This window comes from Nicotiana tabacum, chromosome 23, assembly GCF_000715075.1.
Source record: "Nicotiana tabacum cultivar K326 chromosome 23, ASM71507v2, whole genome shotgun sequence".
NCBI classification, from domain to species: Eukaryota; Viridiplantae; Streptophyta; class Magnoliopsida; order Solanales; family Solanaceae; genus Nicotiana; species Nicotiana tabacum.
Window position 1 is genome coordinate 34,694,771 of NC_134102.1, and position 23,306 is coordinate 34,718,076.

Sequence of the window (23,306 nt, forward strand, 5' to 3'; positions counted from 1 at the left end):
GAGGTAAGTCTCTTGCCTAACCTTGAAAGAGGGAATTTACCCCATAGGTATTTTAAATTACTATTTGCTTCCAATTGTGGGGGCTACGCATGCACGAGGTGACGAGAGTCTGTGCGTAGCTACTAATTATGCTTATGTCCGGGTAGATTTAGCACTCAAATCATGAAATACTTTTAATGTTTGCACTCTACTTGTTAATTTAAGTACCTAAATTATATTGAAATTTGATAAAGAATTCATAAAGACCAAATTTTACTTACTTTGCGTTTTGGCGGGTTACTTGACCGTTACTAGAAATTGTGCTTCTGTGTGTATTAGTCTTATAATAGCTTTTAAATCAGATGTTCATAGAGTATTCCCTCTTCTTGTGGCCGAACGCCTCTGCAGTATAATAGATGCATCTATGGTTCGTGTCACTCGACCCTCGGCAGTGTACACATTATTCTGGATTGGGTCGTATGACTTCGGCATAAGTCGTGAGTGTTAATGCTTGGAGCCAAAATACACTCGATATCATTTTCATGAATTGAGAGGTTATAATTTATTTATTTGCCCAAAATTTATTTGGAATTAGTATGTGTTAGTGGAAGACTTTTGAAATTTACTATTAGTTAAAGAATCATTTAATCATTGTTTGCTATTGTATTAATATTATTATTCATATATTCTATGCCTATTTAGCATTTCTGCATTTTATTGTTAGCCCACAGTAAGTGTCGATGTCGACCCCTCGTCACTACTTCTTCGAGTTTAGACATGATACTTACTGGGTACATGTTGTTTATGTACTCGCGCTACACTTCTGCACTAATCGTGCAAGATTTGAGGCAGGTCCATCTGGCAGTCATTCCGGCACGCATCCCCATTATCCCGAGGCTTAGTGGTGAGTTACTTTCTGAGTCTGTTCTGTAGCACTCGGATTCTCTCTTTTGCATTTATTTTCTATCTGCTCTATTTCAGATAGTAGCTTAGAGTTTTGTATATTCTACTAGTTGCTCATACACTTGTGACACCAGGTGTTGGAAACATGCTAGTAGACTTTATGGTTTTTGAGCATTTCATTCATTGCAATTTCTCTTTCATTAGATTTCGCTTTACTTTATTGACTTTTCTTCTTTTTATTTTCTTAATAAATAAAATTCAACTAAATTGAAATTATTAAAAAAACCAATACATGGTTAGTTCACCGTTGGCTTACCTAGCGGCGACGTTGGGTGCCATCACGGCCTATAGTAGAAATTGGGTCGTGACAACATGGTATCAAAGCACTAGGTTCACGTAGGTCTCACAAGTTATGAGCAGGCCTAATAGAGTGTTGCAGATCTGTGCGGAGACATCCGTACTTATCTTAGAGAGGTTATAGGGTGTTAGGAAACTACTCTTTCTTTATCTCCTATCGTGCAGTTGATATTTTGCTAAGTATCCATCTCTTATTCTCTCACAGATGGTGAGGACGCACACTGAAGATGTACCCGACCGTGGAGGAGCTGCTCCCCTTGTTGCTAGAGGCCAAGGCAGAGGCCGAGGGAGGGCTCCAACTCGTGGTAGAGGACGAGGGTGTCCTAGAGTTGCTCCAGTTATGCCACCAATAGATCCAGTAGAGCACCCTATTATTGAGGAGCAGGCGAGGTTCCTGCAGCGGAGCCAGCCCTAGTGGATTTCATGTCAGCGCCAAGATTCCAGGAGGTCATGGGCTGTATGCTGTAGTTCATGGGTTCTATGACTTAGACTGGTTTATTTCCAATAGACCCAGCCATATCTCGGGCATGAGGGGGAGCACAAACCCCAACCGCTCAGGCTTTAGGGCATGAATCTGTCGTATATCATACCCCGGGCGCACTACCCGCAGGCGGAGCTCAGCCAGTGGCAGCAGCTATACCTGAGCCCAAACCAGCTGCGATCGGCGAGCCACATAAGCTATTGGACAAATGGACCAGGCTACACCCTCCTGTCTTTGGAAATGAGCAGTATGAGGAACCCCAAGACTTTATTGATCGTTGCAGGGATAGACTGCACAACATGAGGATATTGGAGTCCCACGGGGTAGACTTTACCACCTTTCAGCTGAAGGGCAGCGCCCATAGATGGTGGCAGTCCTATATTCTCGGCAGACCAGCAGGTTCTCCTCCCATGACTTGGGACCAATTCACACGCCTCTTCCTGGAAAGATATATTCCACCCTCTCAGCGGGAGGTGTTGCGATTTTAGTTCGAGCAGCTCCAGCAGGGCCAAATGTCGGTGACCGACTATGCGGCAATATTTTCTGAGTTGTCTCACCATGCACTTATGATACTTTCTACTGATGCATAGAGAGTGCAGAGGTTTGTTGGGGGTTTGCACTCTGGTATTCAGGAAACTATGGCCCGAGAGGTTGAGATGGGGACTTCATACGAGCTGGTTGTGTAGATAGCTCGAAGGATCGAGGGTGTTCGTCAGCGGAGCCGAGAGCAGGTGATGAGGGATAAGCGGTTTTGATATTCCGGAGGGTTCAGCGGTGCTCCGGCTGGGGGCCGAGGTTAGTTTGTGAGGGGTCAGTCTAGCAGGACCACATATCCAGCACCGTCACCTCCTCAGGGTGCTCCAGTGTAGCCCTGTTTCAGCGCCATTCCAGAGAGCTCCTACAGTCCACCAGCTATTTAGGGTTCGTCCAGTGGGTTTCAGGCTATCAGGGTCATACTTCGGGTCAGCAGTCCACCGTACCGAGAGGTTATTTCGAGTGCGAGGATCTTGTCATATGAGGAGGTTCTGCCCCAGGCTTCGGGGCAAGGCAGTACAGCAGGGTCAGCAACCTATGATTACATCACCAACTACCACACCAGTCATCCGGTCGCCCAGAGGCAGAGGGCAAGTGGGTAGGGGCCATCCTAGAGGTAGAGGTCAGTTGGGTATCGCTCCATCCAGGTCTTATGCTTTTCCAGCCAGACCAGATGCAGTAGCCTCTGATGCCGTGATCACATGTATTATTTTTGTCTGCGGTAGGGATTCGTCGGTACTATTTGATCCAGGGTCTACATATTCATATGTTTCATCTTTATTTGCTTATTTTCTAGGTGTTCCTCGTGAGTCCTTGGGTACTCCTGTTTATGTGTCCATACCAGTGGATAATTTTGTTGTTGTGGATCGTATCCATCGGTCCTGTATCGTGACTTTCTGTGGTTATGAGACTAGGGCGGATCTTCTGTTGCTCGATATGACTGACTTTTTGATCATCCTCGGCGTGGACTAGTTGTCTCCATATCACGCCATCGTTGATTGCCATGCCAAGACTGTTACTTTGGCGATGCCAGAGTTGCCTAGATTGGAGCAGAAGGGTTCGTCTATCAGTGCATCTAGTCAAGTTATTTATTTTTTGAAGGCTCGGCACATGGTCGAGAAGGGTTGTTTGGCTTATCTAGCTTATGTTCGGGATACTAATACAGAGACTCCGATGATTGATTCAGTACCCGTGGTCCGGGAGTTCTCCGATGTGTTTCCTTCTAATCTACCAAGCATGCCATCGGATCGTGATATTGATTTCTATATTGATTTGGCTCCAGGTACCCAGCCTATCTCTATTCCACCGTACAACCTGGCTCCGAAAGAGTTGAAGAAGTTGAAAGAACAACTTGAGGAGTTGCTAGCAAAGGGGTTTGTCAGACCGAGTGTGTCGCCTTGGGGTGCACCGGTGTTATTCGTGAAGAAGAAATATGGGACTATGCGGATGTGAATTAATTACCATCAGTTGAACAAAGTTATCATTAAGAACAAGTACCTGTTTCCGCGTATTGATGATTTGTTTGACCCATTACAGGGTTCTGGGGTGTTCTCTAATATTGACTTGAGATCGGGGTACCATCAGTTGAAGATTTGTGATTCGGATGTTTCGAACACAGCTTTTCGGACTAGATATGGCCATTATGAGTTTCTAGTGATGTCCTTCGGTTTGACTAACGCCCCAGTGGCATTTATGGATTTGATTAATCGGGTGTTCAGGTCATATATTGATTTGTTTGTCATTGTCTTCATTGATGATATTTTGATCTACTCGCGTAGCATGGAGGAGCACGGGCAGCATTTGAGAGTGGTGCTTCAGACTTTGTGGGAACATAAGCTATATGCTAAGTTCTCCAAGTGTGAGTTTTGGTTAGATTATGTAGCATTCTTGGGGCATGTTGTATCATGCGAGGGTATTAAGGTAGATCCCAAGAAGATCGAGGCAGTTCAGAGTTGGCCTCGACCTACTACATCGTCCGAGATGAGGAGCTTCTTCGGGTTAGCAGGTTATTATCATCGGTTTATGGAGGGTTTATCATCTATTGCAGCACCTTTGACTAGATTGACCCAGAAGGTTGCTCCATTCCAATGGTCCGATGATTATGAGCCGAGCTTTCAGAAGCTCAAGACCGCATTAACTTCAGCACCGGTGTTAGTGTTGCCTTTCGATTCAGGGATGTATACTGTGCATTACGATGTTGGTTTGGGATGTGTATTGATGCAGGAGGGTGAGTTATTATATATGCTTCACGTCAACTGAAGCCCTACGAGAATAATTAGCCCGTACATGATTTGGAGTTGGCCGCGATAGTTCATGCTCTTAAGATCTAGAGGCATTATCTTTATGGAGTATCATGTGAGGTTTACACCGATCATCGTAGCTTGCAGCATTTGTTCAAGCAGAGGGATCTCAATTTGAGGCAGCACATGTGGCTTGAGTTACTAAAAGATTATGATATTACCATCCTTTATCATCTGGGCAAGGCGAATATGGTTGCGGATGCCTTAAGCAGAAAGGCGGAGAGTATGGGTAATTTGGCATTCATTTCAGCAGAGGAGAGTCCATTGGCTTTGGACATTCAATCCTTGGCTAACAGACTTGTGAGGTTGGATATTTCGGAGCCCAACCGTGTTCTTGCATGCGTCGTTGCCCAGTATTCACTATTCGAGCATATCAAGTCTCGCCAGTTTGATGATCCACACTTGTTGGTTCTCAGAGAGATGGTACTACAGGGTGGTGCCAAGGAGGTTACTCTCGGTGAGGATGGTGTTCTGTGACTCCAGGGTTACCTATGTATTCCTAATGTTGATGGGTTGAGGGAAACGATTCTAGAGGAGGCACACAGTTCTCGGTATTCTATTCATCCAGGTGCTATTAAGATGTATCTCGACCTGAGGCAGCATTATTGGTGGCAGCGGATGAAGAACGACATAGTTGAGTATGTAGCGAGGTGCCTCAATTGCCAGCAGGTTAAGTATGAGCATCAAGGGCCAGGTGGCCTACTCCAGCGGATGGTTATACCTGAGTGGAAATAGGAGCGCATCAATATGGACTTCGTAGTTAGGTTGCCATAGACCTTGAGGAAGTTTGATGCAGTTTGGGTAATTGTCGACCGGTTGACCAAGTCGTCACACTTCATTCAGATTGTGACCACATCTTCTTCAAAGAGATTGGCCCAGATTTACATTCAGAAGATTGTTCGGTTGCATGGTGCACCTGTTTCCATCATATCGGATAAACGCCCTCAGTTTACTTTGTATTTCTGGAGGGCAGTACAGAGTGAGTTGGGGACCCGGGTAGAGCTCAGCACAACCTTCCATCCGCAGACCAACGTGCAGTCAGAGCTGACGGTTCAAATCTTAGTAGGCACTCCAGGTACGATTCTAGACTCGTTTGAGGACGAACGTTTATTTCATAGACGGAGAATGTAACGACCCGACCGATTGTTTTGCTTTCTAGATCCTCGTTCCCTTAAATAAGACTCCTTGTATATGCTTTTACTATTTTATGACTTGTGGGGATGGTTAGTTCGGGTTTGGAAGGGTTCGGGTTGAAATCGGAATATTTAGTTCCTTAATATAAGCCTAAAAGGGTTGAGTTTGACTTGGGTCAATATTTGTATTAAACGACCACGGAACCGGGATTTGACGGTCCCAATAGGTTCGTTTAATGATTCTGAACATGGGCGTGTGTTCCGATCGGGTTTTGGATGACCCGAGAGCGCTTCGGCGCTTAATATTTAAAGTTGGCACATTTAAGGTTCTTTAGTTCCGTATGGTGATTTAAGACTTGCACGCAAAAATTGGTGTCATTACGATTTTCGAATAGTCTAAGTATGATTCGGCGCGTTCGGAGTAAGTTAGAAAAACTTGAAATTCATAAGTTGATTTGATTGGTTTCGAAGTGCGATTCTTAATTTTGATGTTGTTTAACGCATTATGAGGGTGCGAGCAAGTCTGTTTTATGTTTACGAACTTGTTGGTATGTTTGGTCGAGGCCTCGGGGTCCCCATATAAGATTCGGAGGGTCTACGGAGCTAGATTGCTCTATAGAGAAGAGCTGAAGGTGGCTGGCATCTGGTGTGTTCGGACCTGCAGTGGGAAGGGCCGCAGGAGCAACACCACAGTGCGGCATCTCGTTCGCAGAAGCGAAAAGGGAAGGAGTCAGCGTTGTCCGCAGAAGCGAAGGACTTTGGTTGAAGCAAACTCGCTTTTATGATGAAAGGGTTCACAGGTGCGGAGTGAGGTAGCCTGGCCATGGTCACAGGTGCGTGAGGCGAGCCGCAGATGCAAGATTTAGCCGCAGGTGCTGCTGGGCGTGGCTCGTGCGTGTTCCGCAGATGCGGACAATCGACCGCAAAAGCGTAAATTCATCCGCAAGTGTGAAAAACCGCTAGGTAGTGAGGTTCATTTAAGTCGAAGACTTAGGCAATTTTGGCTCATTTCTTTCATCTCTTGGGCGATTATGGAGCTATTTGAAGAGGGATTTTCACCTAGCACTTTGAATTAAATAATTTCTATATGAGATGAGTTTAATACATGTATTTAGGGTAGATTCTTAGCACATAAAGTGTAGAAATTTTGGTTTTAGTTAAAAAACCTAGGTTTTAATAAAAATGGGATTTAACCACGAAAATGATTATGGAATTAGGTGAAAAATGTTATTTGAGTTTATGAGGTTATGGGTAACACTTATCTTCGAAAATTTCTGGAATCCGGGCATGTGGGCCCGGGGGGAAATTTTAGGAATCTTTCGATTTGGGTTGGGTAATTACTCTAATAGCTAAATTATTAACTTTTGAGCGTATATTGATTAACTTATATAATATTTGGCTAGCTTCGTATTGTTAGGCACCAAGTTGTGTCCTTAGAGTGAATTTGGGGGCCGGAAAGTGAGCTTTGAGACGAGGTAAGTGTCACGACTCAAACTCTCACCTGTCGTGATGGCATCTATCTTAATACTAGGCAAGCCAACAATCTCAATAAACCACCATATCTTTTAAGTTTGAAAATAAAATAATTAAATTCAGCGGAAGAAATTGACAATTTTCAAATATAACACTCCCAAAACCTAGTGTCACGAAGTACATGAGCATCTAATATGAATACAAAGTCTGACGGATAAAAATCACTGTCTAAAAATATAGAACAGTACAATAATTAAATAGGAAAGGAATCGAGTCTACGGACGTCAAACAGCTACCTTGATAGTTTCTAACAGAATTAACTTCCAAATCTAGCAGCCGCCGTTCTGGGAGCACCTGGATTTGCACACGAGGTGCAGAGTGTAGTATGAGTACAATTAACTCAATAAGTAACAAGACTAACCTCTAGGCTGAAAGTAGTGATGAGCTCCGCAGGTATAGTCCAGTATAAATAATGGTACAACAATGTACGCATGCTTTCAAGTTCAATAGTTAAACTCAATACAAGTGAAATAGATCAATACTGCATGATATGAGGAATATGACATCTTAGTAGAAAGACCTCAAGTAAATACTAGTCACCAATTATTCGTTCAGTCGGTACTGTTTATGGCCAATCCAGCACATGGGTGTTCCAACCCATATATAAATACACATCGACTGACAGTCAGTCACTCAGTACCGTATAAAGCAAATCCAGCCCTCGGGTAATTTATCCCCAAATGTAAATGATACGAACAAGGTCCATGTCTAGGTAAATTCATTACACTATAAATAAGTAAGGCAAGTCCATACCCTGGGAAATCCATCCCGAATATATATAATCATCTACACTCACTGGGGGTGTGTACACACTCCGGAGGGGCTCCTTCAGCCCAAGCGTGATATAAAGCCTATAAGGCCTGCTGCAGGCGGGCAGCCCCGATCTATAAAATAGTAAAGCCTATAAGGCCTACTGCAGGCGGCCAGCCCCGATCCAAATGATAGTAAATCCTATAAGTCCTGCTGCAGGCGGGCAGCCCTGATCTAGATAATAATAATGTATAAAGCCATTATGGCCTGCTATAGGCGGGCAGCCCCGATCCAGAATAATAATAATATATATAAAGGTAATATGGCCTGCTGCGGCACGCAGCTCGATCCCATAAATATTTTCACAATAGATGAATATGACTGTGTGTGAAATGTATATATATATTATTTTTAAAAAAATTATTTCAACAGCAACACAACCCCATGGGTCCAAAAATATCGGCACATAGCCTAAACATGATCTTTAATAAGAATCTCATCTCAATTTCCTAACACGAGGAGAATATTCAGATAATAACATGATTTGTTTTTATTTTACAACTCCACATAATTTATTAAGTCACAATTTCTATGGTGCACGCCCACACGCTCGTCACCTAGCATGTGCGTCACCTTCAACAATTGATATAACACCAAATTCGGGGATTCATACCCTCAGAACCAAGTTTAGAAGTGTTACTTACCTCAAACCGTGTAATTCTTTACTCCGCTACGCCTTTGCCTCGTGAATTGGCCTCCAAACACCTTGAATCTAGCCACAATTATTTCGATTCAGTCAATAAAAATTATTGGAATTAATTCTATAAGCAAATACTAATTTTCCAACAAAATCCGAAATTTAGCTCAAAAATCGCCCGTGGGGCCCATGTCTCGGAACCTGACAAAAGTTACAAAATCTGAAAGCCCATTCAACCCCGAGTCTAACCATACCAATTCTACCAAAATTTGACTTCAACTCGACCCACAAATCTTCAAATTAAACCAAGAGGATTTGCTAATCTTTCCAACTTAATTCACCTATTAAATATTTAAAACAATCATGGATTAGGGTAATTTGATCAATAATGAGTTAAGAACACTTACCCCGTTGTTTTTCTGGAAAATCTCCCAAATATTGCCTCTTCCCGAGCTCCAATCTGTCAAAAATGGAAAATGAACCATCTGTCCAGACCTTTCTTCTTCGCGAACGCGCCAGATCCCTCGCGTTCGCGAAGCACAAAATCGTGCTGCCCAATATTGATCTTCGGGAACGCAAGACACTGCTCGCGAACACGATGTTTTACCGAGCTCTTCTTCGCCAACGCGAGCTCCCCTTCGCGAATGCGAAGGCAAAAACCCAAGCCCATTATATTTCCCTTCGCGAATGCGTTACCCAAATGCGAACGCGATGCACAACCCAGGCTCCTGTTTGCGTACGTGAGACCCTCTCGCGAACACGAAGGGAAAATCTTTCCTGCCTCAAATTCCCCTTCGTGAATGCGAGGGCCCGCTCGCGAACGCAAAGAAGGAAACCAGAAAAATACACTAGTAGTCTTCAGCCAACATGCCAAGTCCAAAAATCATCCGTTAACCTCCCGAAACTCACCCGAGCCCCCCCCGGAACCTCGACCAAACATACCATCAAATCCCAAAATATCATACGAACTTAGTCGAACCTTCAAATCACCTCAAACAATGCTAAAATCACGAATCATACCCTAATTCAAGCCTAATAAACTTTGAAATTTCAAGTTTCCACAAACGACGCCAGAATCTATCAAATCAAGTTCGATTAACCTCAAATTTTGCATGCAAGTCATAAATAACATAACGGGCCTATTAATATTTTCCGAATCGAATTTCGAACCCGATATCAAAAAGTCAACCCTCCGATCAAACTTCCCAAAAATTTGACTTTCGTCATTTCAAGCCTAATTCCACTACGGACCTCCAATTAATTTTTCGAACACGTTCCTAAGTCCAAATCACCATACGGAGCTATTGGAATCATCAAAACTCCATTCCAGGGTCGTTTACATATAAGTCGACATTCGGTCACTGTTTTAACCTAAGTTTTTAATTATGAGACTAAATGTCTCATTTTACTCCGAAATCTTTCCAAACACGAATCAACTAACCCGATAAGTCATAAAACAACTGTAAGGCATAAATTGAGCAGTAAATGGAGGAAACGGGGTTCTAAAGTTCAAAACGACCGGTCGGGTCGTTACATTCTCTCCCACTTAAACATACATTCGTCCTCGAACGTGCCAAGAGTTGTTTCTAAGCCGCCACATCGCTATTCCATCTACCATGCACATTCCCGGGGGTGATCCCATGTCACCCTACTCTACATAAATTGTATAGGCCTGACAACACAACATAACTGAAAATCATTACTTCAATCTTACCCCACAAACCTTGGAATTCAATTTCCAACATTCATAATTTCTTTTCAAGACCTGAATCTCATATCTACATGTTGTATGAGTTTGAAAAAGTTGTATCAAGCCATAACCATAACCCCAGATGTAATCACTTAACATATTACACAACTCGCATGCTCGCAGCACCATTTTCGATCACATTAACTACTCCAAAGTAACCCGGTAATAGTATTGAACCCCATATCAAATAAAACCTCATTCTAATACATTTGGACACTACTGATAATGAAATAAACATGCGAAATCTCATAACATCTTATCAGATCGACAAGTCATGGAGCTCTCCTGCCCCAACCAGAACCAAAATCATTTTCTAAGCTGACTTTCAATATTATCCTCCCAATATACCGTAATCAAACCTGATAATACCCATTCTAGGTCCAATGACCTTATAGTATTAAACACAACTATCCCATTGACATGCCACACCAATACAACTCAATCCACAACTGCGCAACCTTGTACCCAAAATGGAAGTTGTCTCAAAATAAAGAACTGTACTGTAAGTTCAACAAGCACCACCACAACTGTAATGCTATAAGATCATTATATATAGTAGAACCAAGACACACAAATTTAATAACAGTAACCAGCTCTTCTGGAGCTCACATTAACATCACTCGCACAGATAACTCATGTGCTATAGTATCAATATCTTAACCTGCACGGACAACTCACGTGCTAATAATATCAATAATTTGAATATTAACAGTCTATCAACCAGGAGAGTACTGTAATACCAATGAACATCCGTAAATCAAAACACAATGCCCCTTTCAACCGCACACCCTTCTCAGGGATTACCAAGCAACTATAACATTCATCTAAATATATAACACTCACCATTCTGTCTAGAATTCGTGATCTTCCTATCAAGAATGAACTGCCACCTCATACATATAAATCTAAATCACGCACAACATACCTCATCTATCACGAGAAGAGCACGAGAATCTCATTATAAACTCTGAGTCACCAGCAAATTACATACCCTATTAGTTGGAAACTTTTCTCTTGCTACTTTCCAGGAGGAAATCACAATGCACAACGCGTTCCCCACACCGGTAGAAAATATCTGGTTCAAACCATGGTAGAAACCATTAAGAACACTTTGAAATCCATTTTCACCTAATCAAGCTAACAGAACTAATTTCCTCTATCTCGTCCAAGCCTCGCTGGTCACCAAAACTCAAAAATATTACCACCAAAACAGTAGTAAAGCCTCCACATCATTATTACCCAAAGAACTGAACATGCCATTACCATACTGGTCTAGCCTACTACTCAACGGTGCTATTTTCTCCAAGGTTCTCTTGAATTACCCTCAAGTTGACGTTTCTCCTTATCAGAACACTACTACCCTTACCCAATGCTCACTTTAAGATATCCCAACATAAAACCACATCGTCCTAAGGTCCATAAGCCATTGTATTCTTCTTAATCACCACATAAATACCACAACCGTAACACTTACTCTGAAAATACCTTATGAGAATTTAAATTTGTTCCTTTTCCCTTCTTATATTGGAATGTGGAATTCATAGTCATACAGAATTACCGCAAGTCCCGCACCATCAATGCAATAGCCGATTCTTGCAATATACAAATTCCAAAAAACAAATTCAATTAATACATATACATTTTGAATCCATTATAACCCTTTCGAAAGTCACCCACAATGTTCAAATCTAAATTGCACCGTCCGAATGGGCCAAAAGACACAAGCCCCCATTAGCACAACAGTCCCCAAAGAAGTAACCCTACCTTAACACCATCAGTCAAATTCATACTCCGTGCACACTACATTCTTCAAAATAACAATTTAATCATCTCATAATTTTTCATAAAGTGCAATATAACCTGCATTCAAGAAATTTCTTACTCAAATCATCCTCGATCTCAACCTCTGCAAGTCATAACTAATCCACAAGTGTACCTCAGAACAAAACCAATACCGCACATAATCGTGCAATCAAATCGTAAATAGCAGACTCCCCCACTCGTCCCAAAGCCATATAATAAATTATCTGATATCTCACCATACCCAGATAATATCTAAATTGACCACACTAAGCAATAAAAGATCAACTCTGGTCTCGTCCCCCAATAATTTCCACACTCGACTGATACACCTGGTACACAATTATAGTATCGCCTACTGGCGTAGATACATGAACAAGTGAAACTAATGACTCATGGGGCATATCTAAAAAATGAACAAAAATATGATGAAACATATGAATATTTGGAACGAGGGTCAAATAATATAGATGCCTCCCTATGGCACACTGAGACAATACTTGTGATCACTGCATCTGAAACAACAACATCTGGTCTGGCAGGAAAAGCATAGAATTAGCCCTGACCGCCAGCGGATCAGCCTCTCCCTCTTGGGCGACCCCTAGCGGACTGAGCCCCACCCTGTGCTGGCTAAGCGGGTGGTGGAGCAACTGGTGCTGAAGTAGTAGCCTGACTCATCTGTTGAACTGAACCTCGCGTATCGCGGGGACAATATTTCCTCACATGGCCCAGCTCTTCACACTCATAGCACTCCATCTCGAAGAATGGTGGTGAGTTCTGAGGCAGACCTCGGGAACCAAAATAACTACCAGAAGGACCTGGTGCATATGATCCCTGAACTGATGGTGCACGAATCGTACTCGGGGCTGGAAGTGCACTTAGAGTTGACTGACTCTGATGAGAACTGTATGAACCATGGCTGGATGATGCACCACGGCGAACTAGACGACCCATGTTGTGGTAGAACTACCCTCCAAAAGGTACCCCACCAAAACTGCCCAAACCCTGAGGCCTCTTAGCCTCCATGTCACCACGCTCCTGGCTACGGACCACTTCTATCTGTCGAGCAATGTTAACCACCTCATCAAAAGTCGCACCAGATACCCTATCCCTAAGTCATAAGTAACTGCAGCTGATACATGAGGCCATCAATGAACCTCCTAATCCTCTTCCTAGCAGTGGGAACCAACCAAACTGCGTGACGAGCCAACTCAGAAAATCTCAGCTTGTACTGTGTCACGGACATTCCATCGTGATGTAACTGTTCAAACTGTCTGCACAGCTCCTCTCTGTTAGACTGCGGCACAAAATTCTCCAAAAATAGAACGGAGAACTCCTTCCATGTAAGTGGTACTGCACCAACCGTCCTGCGCCTCTCATAAGCCTCCCACCATCTAAAGGCAGCCCCAGAAAACTAAAAAGTAGTGAATGAGACAACACTAGTCCCCAGAATACCTGCTGTCCGAAGCATCCGCTGGCACTTATCCAGAAAATCCCGAGCATCCCCTGACTCAGTACTGCTAAATGATGGAGGTCGAAGCCTCCCAAACCTCTCAAGTCTTCTCTGCTCATCATCTACCATAACAGGGACTACCGGGGCCTGAGCGGCTGCAACTGGCTGGGCTGGTAGTGCCCCCGGTATCTGATGTTCCTGTACCACCTTGTCTGGAGTACGGGAAAAGGGGGTATAAGTACCTCCCCCGGCCTGAGAAGTGGCAGGTGCAGCCTGAGTCAAAACCACCTGAGCAAGGCCAGTGCAAACTGTCAATATCTAGGCTAAAGTCTCCTAAAGGCCTGGAATCTCTATGGAACTGGTGGTACTGCAAGTGCTGGTCCCACTGTGGTACGAGCTACACCTCGACCTCTACCTCGGCCCCGACATCTACCACAGCCCCGGCCTCTCACAGCCCTAACTGGTGGCACTGGTGGCTGACCGTCCAATCTGGTAGTACGTGTCCTCACCATCTGTGAGAGAATAGAATAACTGGACTTTTAGTTTCCGGAATCAACAAGTTTGCACGATTGAATACAATAAAGTGAAATTTCCTAAGGGATCGGCAGCCTCTTAAAGATAAGTACAGTCGTCTCCGTACCGATCCGCAAAACTCTACTAAACCTACTCATGACTCGTGAGACCTATGTAACCTAGGCTCTGATACCAACTTGTCACAACCCAAAATCTCACCTGTCATGATGGCGCCTATCTCAATACTAGGCAAGAAAACAATCTCAATAAACCACTATATCTTTTAAGTTTGAAAACAAAATAATTAAATTCAGCGAAAGAAACTCACAATTTTCAAATATAACACTCCCAAAACCCAGTGTCACTGAGTACATGAGCATCTAATATGAATACAAAATCTCACGGATAAAAATCACTGTCGGAAAATATAGAATAGTACAATAATTAAACAGGAAAGGAAGCGAGTCTGCGGACGTCAAGTAGCTACCTTGATAGTTCCCAACAGAATTAACTTCGAAATCTAGCAGCCGCCAAATTCGGGAGCACCCGGATCTGCACACGAGGTGCAGAGTGTAGTATGAGTACAACTAACTCAATAAGTAACAAGACTAACCTCTGGGCTGAAAGTAGTGACGAGCTCCGCAGGTACAGTCCAGTATAAATAATGGTACAACAATGTAGGCATGCTTTCAAGTTCAACAGTTAAACTCAATACAAGTTAAATAGATCAATACTGCATGATATGAGGAATATGACATCTCACTAGAAAGACCTCAAGTAAATACTGGTCACCAATTATTCGGTCACTCGGTACTGTTTATGGCCAATCCATCCTAAGGGTGTTCCAACCCGTATATAAATACACATCGACTGACAGTCAGTCACTCAGTACCGTATAAGGCCAATCTAGCCCCGGGGTAATTTATCCCCAAATGTAAATGATACGGACAAGATCCATGTCCAGGTAAATTCATTACAATATAAATAAGTAAGGCATGTCCATACCCTGGGAAATCCATCCTAAATATATCTAATCATCTACACTCACTGGGGGTGTGTACAAACTCCGAACGGGCTCCTTCAGCCTAAGCATGATATAATACCTATAAGGCCTGCTGCAGGCGGGCAACCTCCATTCATAAAATAGTGAAGCCTATAAGGCTGCTGCAGGCGGGCAGCCCCAATCCAAATGATAGTATATCCTATAAGGCCTGCTGTAGGCGGGCAGCCCCGATTCATATAATAATAATATTGTATAAAGCCATTATGGCATGCTGGAGGCGGGCAACCACGATTCAGAACAATAATAATATATATATATATGGTCTGCTGCGGCACGCGGCTCGATCGCATAAATATCCTCATAATGGATGAATATGACTGTGTGTGAAATGTATATTTTTTTTTTATTATTTTTTAAAACAATTATTTCAACAGCAACACGACCTCATGGGTCCAAAAATATCGGCACATAGCCTAAACATGATCTTTAATAAGAGTCTCATCTCAATTTCCCAACACGGAGAGAATATTCGGATAATAACATGATTCTTTATATTTTACAACTCCACAAAATTTATTAAGTCACAACACGCTCATCACCTAGCATATGCGTCACCTTTAACAATTGATATAACACCAAATTCGGGGATTCATACTCTCAGAACCAAGTTTAGAAGTGTTACTTACCTCAAAACATGTAATTCTTTACTCCGCTACACCTTTGCCTCGTGAATTGGCCTCCAAACACCTCGAATCTAGCCACAATTAATTTGATTCAATCAATAAAATTTATTGGAATTAATTTCATAAGAAAATACTAATTTTCCAACAAAATCCGAAATTTAGCTCAAAAATCGCCGGTGGGGCCCATGTCTCGGAACCCGAAAAAAGTTACAAAATTCGAAAGCTCACTCAACCCTGAGTCTAACCATACCAATTCTACCAAAATTCAATATCAACGCGACCCTCAAATCTTCAAATTAAACAAAGAGGGTTTGCTAATCTTTCTAACTTAATTCACCCATTAAATGTTAAAAACAATCATGGATTCGGGTAATTTGACCAATAATTAGTTAAGAACACTTACCCCGTTGTATTTCTTGAAAATCTCGCAAAAATCGTCTCTTCCCGAGCTCCAATCCGTCAAAAATAGAAAATGGGACAAAGTCCCATTTTCAAAACTTAAACTTTCTGTCCAGACCTCTCTTCTTCGTGAACGCGACAGGTCCCTCGCGTTCGTGAAGCACAAAATCGTGTTGCCTAACATTGCTCTTTGTGAACGCAAGACACTGCTCGCGAACACGATGTTTTACCGAGCTCTTCTTCGCCAACGCGAGCTCCCCTTCATGAATGAGAAGGCAAAAACCCAAGCCCACTATTTTTCCCTTCGCGAACGCGTTATCCAAACGCGAACGCGATGCACAACCCAGGCTCCTCTTCGCGTACGCGAGACTCTCTCGCGAATGCGAAGGGCAAATCTTTCCTGCCTCAAATTCCCCTTCGCGAACACGAGGGCCCACTCGCGAAAGCGAAGAAGGAAACCAGAAAAATACACCAGTAGTCTTCAGCCAACATGCCAAGTCCAAAAATGATCCGTTAACCTCCTGAAACTCACCCAAGCCCCCCGAGACCTCAACCAAACATACCATCAAGTCCAAAAATATCATACGAACTTAGTCATACCTTCAAATAACCTCAAACAATGCTAAAACCATGAATCATACCCCAATTCAAGCCTAATGAACTTTGAAATTTCAAGTTTCCACAAACGACGCCGGAACCTATCAAATCATGTCCGATTAACCTCAAATTTTGCACGCAAGTCATAAATAACATAACGGACTTATTAAAATTTTCCGAATCGAATTTCGAACCCGATATCAAAAAGTCAACCCTCCGGTCAAACTTCCCAAAAATTTGACTTTCGTCATTTCAAGCCTAATTCCACTACGGACCTCCAATTAATTTTCCGGACACGCTCCTAAGTCAAAATCACCATACGGGGCTATTGGAATCATCCAAACTCGATTCCAGGGTCGTTTACATATAAGTCGACATTCGGTCACTGTTTTAACCTAAGTTTTTAATTATGAGACTAAATGTCTCATTTTACTCCGAAATCTTTCCAAACACGAATCAACTAACCCGATAAGTCATAAAACAACTGTAAGGCATAAATTGGGCAGTAAATGGAGGAAAATAGGTTGTAGTACTCAGAATGACCGGTCGGGTCGTTACATTTCCCCCACTTAAACATACATTCGTCCTCGAACGTGCCAAGAGTTGTTTCTAAGCCACCACATCACTATTACATCTACCATGCACATACCCGGGGGTGATCCCATGTCACCCTACTCTACATAAATTGTATAGGCCTGACAACACAACATAACTGAAAATTATTACTTCAATCTTACCCCACAAACCTTGGAATTCAATTTCCAACATTCATAATTTCTTTTCAAGACCTGAATCTCATATCTACATGTTGTATGAGTTTGAAAAAGTTGTATCAAGCCATAACCATAACCCCAGATGTAATCACTTAACATATTACACAACTCGCATGCTCGCAGCACCATTTTCGATCACATTAACTACTCCAAAGTAACCCGGTAAGAGTATTGAACCCCATATCAAACAAAACGTCATTCTAATACTTTCGCACACAGCTGATAATGAAAGAAACATGCGAAATCTCATAACATCTTATCAGATCGACAAGTCATGGAGCTCTCCTGCCCCAACCAGAACCAAAATCATTTTCTAAGCTGACTTTCAATATTATCCTCCCAATATACCGTAATCAAACCTGATAATACCCATTCTAGGTCCAATGACCTTATAGTATTAAACACAACTATCCCATTGACATGCCACACCAATACAACTCAATCCACAACTGCGCAACCTTGTACCCAAAATGGAAGATGTCTCAAAATAAAGAATCGTATTGTAAGTTCAACAAGCACCACCACAACTGTAATGCTATAAGATCATTATATATAGTAGAACCAAGACACACAAATTTAATAACAGTAACCAGCTCTTCTGGAGCTCATATTAACATCACTCGCACAGACAACTCATGTGCTATAGTATCAATATCTTAACCCGCACGGACAACTCACGTGCCAATAATATCAATAATTTGAATATTAATAGTCTATCAACCAGGAGAGTACCGTAATACCAATGAACATCCGTAAATCAAAACACAATGCCCCTTTCAACCGCACACCCTTCTCAGGGATTACCGAGTAACTATAACATTCATCTAAATATATAACACTGACCATTCCGTCTAGAATTCGTGATCTTCCTTTCAAGAATTAACTGCCACCTCGTACATATAAATCTAAATCCCACACAACACACCACATCTATCACGTGAAAAGCACGAGAATCTCATTATAAACTCTGAGTCACCAGCAAATTACATACCCTATTAGTTGGAAACTTTTCTCTTGCTTCATTCCAGGAGGAAATCACAATGCACAATGCGTTCCCCACACCGGTAGAAAATATCCGGTTCAAACCATGGTAGAAACTATTAAGAACACTTTGAAATCCATTTTCACCTAATCAAGCTAACAGAACTAATTTCCTTTATCTCGTCCAAGCCTCGCTGGTCACCAAAACTCAAAAATATTACCACTAAAACATCTGTAAAGCTTCCACATCATTATTACCCAAAAGAACTGAACATGCCATTACCATACTAGTCTAGCCTACTACCCAGCGGTGCTATTTTCTCCGAGGTTCTCTTGAATTACCCTCAAGTTGACGTTTCTCCTTATCAGAACACTACTACCCTTACCGAATGCTCACTTTAAGATATCCCAACATAAAACCACATCGTCCTAAGGTCCATAAGCCATTTTATTCTTCTTAATCACCACAAAAGTGCCACAACCATAACACTAACTCTGAAAATACCTTATGTAAATTTAAAATTATTCTTTTTCCCTTCTTATATTGGAATGTGAAATCCATAGTCATACAGAATTACCGCAAGTCCCGTACCATCCAATGCAATAACCGATTCTGGCGATATACAAATTCTAAAAAATAAATTCAATTGATACATATACATTTTGAATCCATTATAACCCTTTCGAAAGTCACCCACAATGTTCAAATCTAAATTGCACCGTCCGAACGGGCCCAAAGACACAAGCCCCCATTAGCACAACAGTCCCCAAAGAAGTAACCCTGCCTTAACACCATCAGTCAAATTCATACTCCGTGCACACTACATTCTTCAAAATAACAATTTAATCATTTCATGATTTTTCATAAAGTGTAATATAACCTGCATTCAAGAAATTTCTTACTCAAATCATCCTCGATCTCAACCTCTGCAGGTCATAACTAATCCACAAGTGTACCTCGGAATGAAACCAATACCGCACATAATCGTGCAATCAAATCGTAAATAGCAGACTCCCCCACTCGGCCCAAAGCCATATAACAAAATATCTGTCTCACCATACCCAGATAATATCTAAATTGACCATACTAAGAAATAAAAGATCAACTCTGGTCTCGTCCCCCAATAATTTCCACACACGACTGATACACCTGGTACACAATTATAGTATCGCCTACCGGCGTAGATACATGAACAAGTGAAACTAAGGACTCACGGGGCATATCTAGAAAATAAACAAAAATATGATGAAACATACGAATATGTGGAACCAGGGTCAAATAATATAGATGCCTCCCTGTGGCACACTAAGACAATACCTGTGATCACTGTATCTAAAGCAACAACATCTAGTCTGGCAGGAAAAGCATAGAATTAGCCCTGATCGCCACCGGATTGGTCTCTCCCTCTTGGGCGACCCCTAGCGGACTGAGCCCCACCCTGTGCTGGCTAAGCGGGTGGTGGAGCAACTGGTGCAGAAGTAGTAGCCTGACTCATCTGTTGAACTGAACCTCGCGTATCGCGGGGACAATACTTCCTCACATGGCCCAGCTCTTCACACTCATAGCATTCCATCTCGAAGAATGGTGGCGAGTTCGGATGCAGACCTCGGGAACCAGAATAACTACTAGAAGGACCTAGTACATATGATCCCTGAACTGATGGTGCACGGATCGTACTCGGGGCTGGAAGTGCACTTAGAGTTGACTGACTCTGATGAGAACTATATGAACCATGACTGGCTGATGCACCATGGTGAACTGGACGACCCATGTTGTGGTAGAACTGCCCTCTAAAAAGTACCCCACAAAAACTGCCTGAACCTCGAGGCCTCTTAGCCTCCATGTCACCACGCTCCTGGCTACTGACCACTTCTATCTGTCGAGCAATGTCAACCACCTCATCAAAAGTCACACCAGATACCCTCTCCCTAGTCATAAGTAACTGCAGTTGATACGTGAGGCCATCAATGAACCTCCTAATCCTCTCCCTATCAGTGGGAACCAACCAAACTACGTGACGAGCCAACTCAGAAAATCTCATCTCGTACTGCATCACGGACATGCCATCCTGACGTAGTTGTTCAAACTATCTGCGCAGCTCCTCTCTTGGAGACTGCGGCACAAACTTCTCTAAAACGAGAACGGAGAACTCCTTCCATGTAAGTGGTACTGCACCAACCGGCATGCGCCTCTCATAAGCCTCCCACCATCTAAAGGCAGCCCCAGAAAACTAAAAAGTAGTGAATGAGACAACACTGGTCTCCAGAATACCTGTTGTCCGAAGCATCCACTGGCACTTATCTAGAAAACCCTGAGCATCCCCTGACTCAGTACCGCTAAATGATAGAGGTCAAAACCTCCCAAACCTCTCAAGTCTTCTCTTCATATCATCTCCCATAACAGGGACTACCGGAGCCTGAGCGGCTGCAACTGGCTGGGCTGGTAGTTCCCCCGGTATCTGAAGTTCCTGTCCTACCTGGTCTGGAGTACGGGAAATGGGGGTATGCATACCTCCCCGGCCTGAGAAGTGGTAGGTGCGGCCTGAGTCAAAACCACCTGAGCAAGGCCAGTGCAAACTGTCAATATTTGGGCCAAAGTCTCCTGAAGGCCTGGAATCTCAATGGAATTGGTAGTATTGCAGGTGCTGGTCCCACTGTGGTACGAGCTACACCTCGACCTCTACCTCAGCCCCGCCCTCTCACGGCCCTAACTGGTGGCACTGGTGGCTGACCGTCCAATCTAGTAGTACGTGTCCTCACCATCTGTGAGAGAATAGAATAATTGGACTTTTAGTTTTCGGAATCAACAAGTTCGCACGACTGAATACAATAAAGTGAAATTTCCTAAGGGTTCGGCAGCCTCTTAAAGATAAGTACAGACGTCTCCGTACCGATCCGCAAGACTCTACTAAACCTACTCGTGACTCGTGAGACCTATGTAACCTAGGCTCTGATACCAACTTGTCACGACCCAGCCTATCTCAATACTATGCAAGAAAACAATCTCAATAAACCACTATATCTTTTAAGTTTGAAAACAAAATAATTAAATTCAGCGGAAAAAACTCACAATTTTTAAATATAACACTCCCAAATTCCAGTGTCACTGAGTACATGAGCATCTAATATGAATACAAAAGCTCAAGGATAAAAATCACTATCGGAAAATATAGAACAGTACAATAATTAAACAGGAAAGGAATCGAGTCTGCGGACGTCAAGTAGCTACATCGATAGTTCCCAACAGAATTAACTTCGAAATCTTGCAGCCGCCAAATCCGGGAGCACCCGGATTTGCACACGAGGTGCAGAGTGTAGTATGAGTACAACTAACTCAGTAAGTAACAAGACTAACCTATGGGCTGAAAGTAGTGACGAGCTCTGCAGGTATAGTCCAGTATAAATAATGGTACAACAATGTAGGCATGCTTTCAAGTTCAACAGTTAGACTCAATACAAGTTAAATAGATCAATACTGCATGATATGAGGAATATGACATCTCAGTAGAAAGACCTCAAGTAAATACTGGTCACCAATTATTCGGTCACTCGGTACTGTTTATGGCCAATCCAGCCCAAGGGTGTTCCAACCCGTATATAAATACACATCGACTGACAGTCAGTCACTCAGTACCGTATAAGGCCAATCTAGCCCTGGGGTAATTTATCCCCAAATGTAAATGATACGGACAAGATCCATGTCCAGGTAAATTCATTACAATATAAATAAGTAAGGCAAGTCCATGCCCTGGGAAATCCATCCTGAATATATATAATCATCTACGCTCACTGGGGGTGTGTACAAACTCCGGAGGGGCTCCTTCAGCCTAAGCGTGATATAAAACCTATAAGGCCTGCTACAGGCGGGAAGCCCCTATCCATAAAATAGTAAAGCCTATAAGGCCTGCTGCAGGCGGGCAGCCCCAATCCAAATGATAGTAAAGCCTATAAGGCCTGCAGTAGGCGGGCAGCTCCGATCCATATAATAATAATACTGTATAAAGCCATTATGGCATGCTGCAGACGGGCAACCCCGATTCAGAAAAATAATAATATATATATATATATAGCCAATATGGTCTGCTGCGGCGCGTAGCTCGATCCCATAAATATCCTCATAATGGATGAATATGACTCTGTGTGAAATGTACATTTTTTTATTTTTTATTTTTTAAAACAATTATTTCAACAGCAACACGACCTCATGGGTCCAAAAATATCGGCACATATCCTAAACATGATCTTTAATAAGAGTCTCATCTCAATTTCCTAACACGAGGAGAATATTCAGATAATAACATGATTCTTTATATTTTACAACTCCACAGAATTTATTAAGTCACAACACGCCTGTCACCAAGCATGTGTGTCACCTTCAACAATTGATATAATACCAAATTCGGGGATTCATACCCTCAGAACCAAGTTTAGAAGTGTTACTTACCTCAAAACGTGTAATTCTTTACTCCGCTACACCTTTGCCTCGTGAATTGGCCTCCAAACACCTCGAATCTAGCCAAAATTAATTCAATTCAGTCAATAAAATTTATTGGAATTAATTCCATAAGAAAATACTAATTTTCCAACAAAATCCGAAATTTAGCTCAAAAATCGCCGTGGAGCCCACGTCTCGGAACCCGACCAAAGTTACAAAATCCGAAAGCCGACTCAACCTCGAGTCTAACCA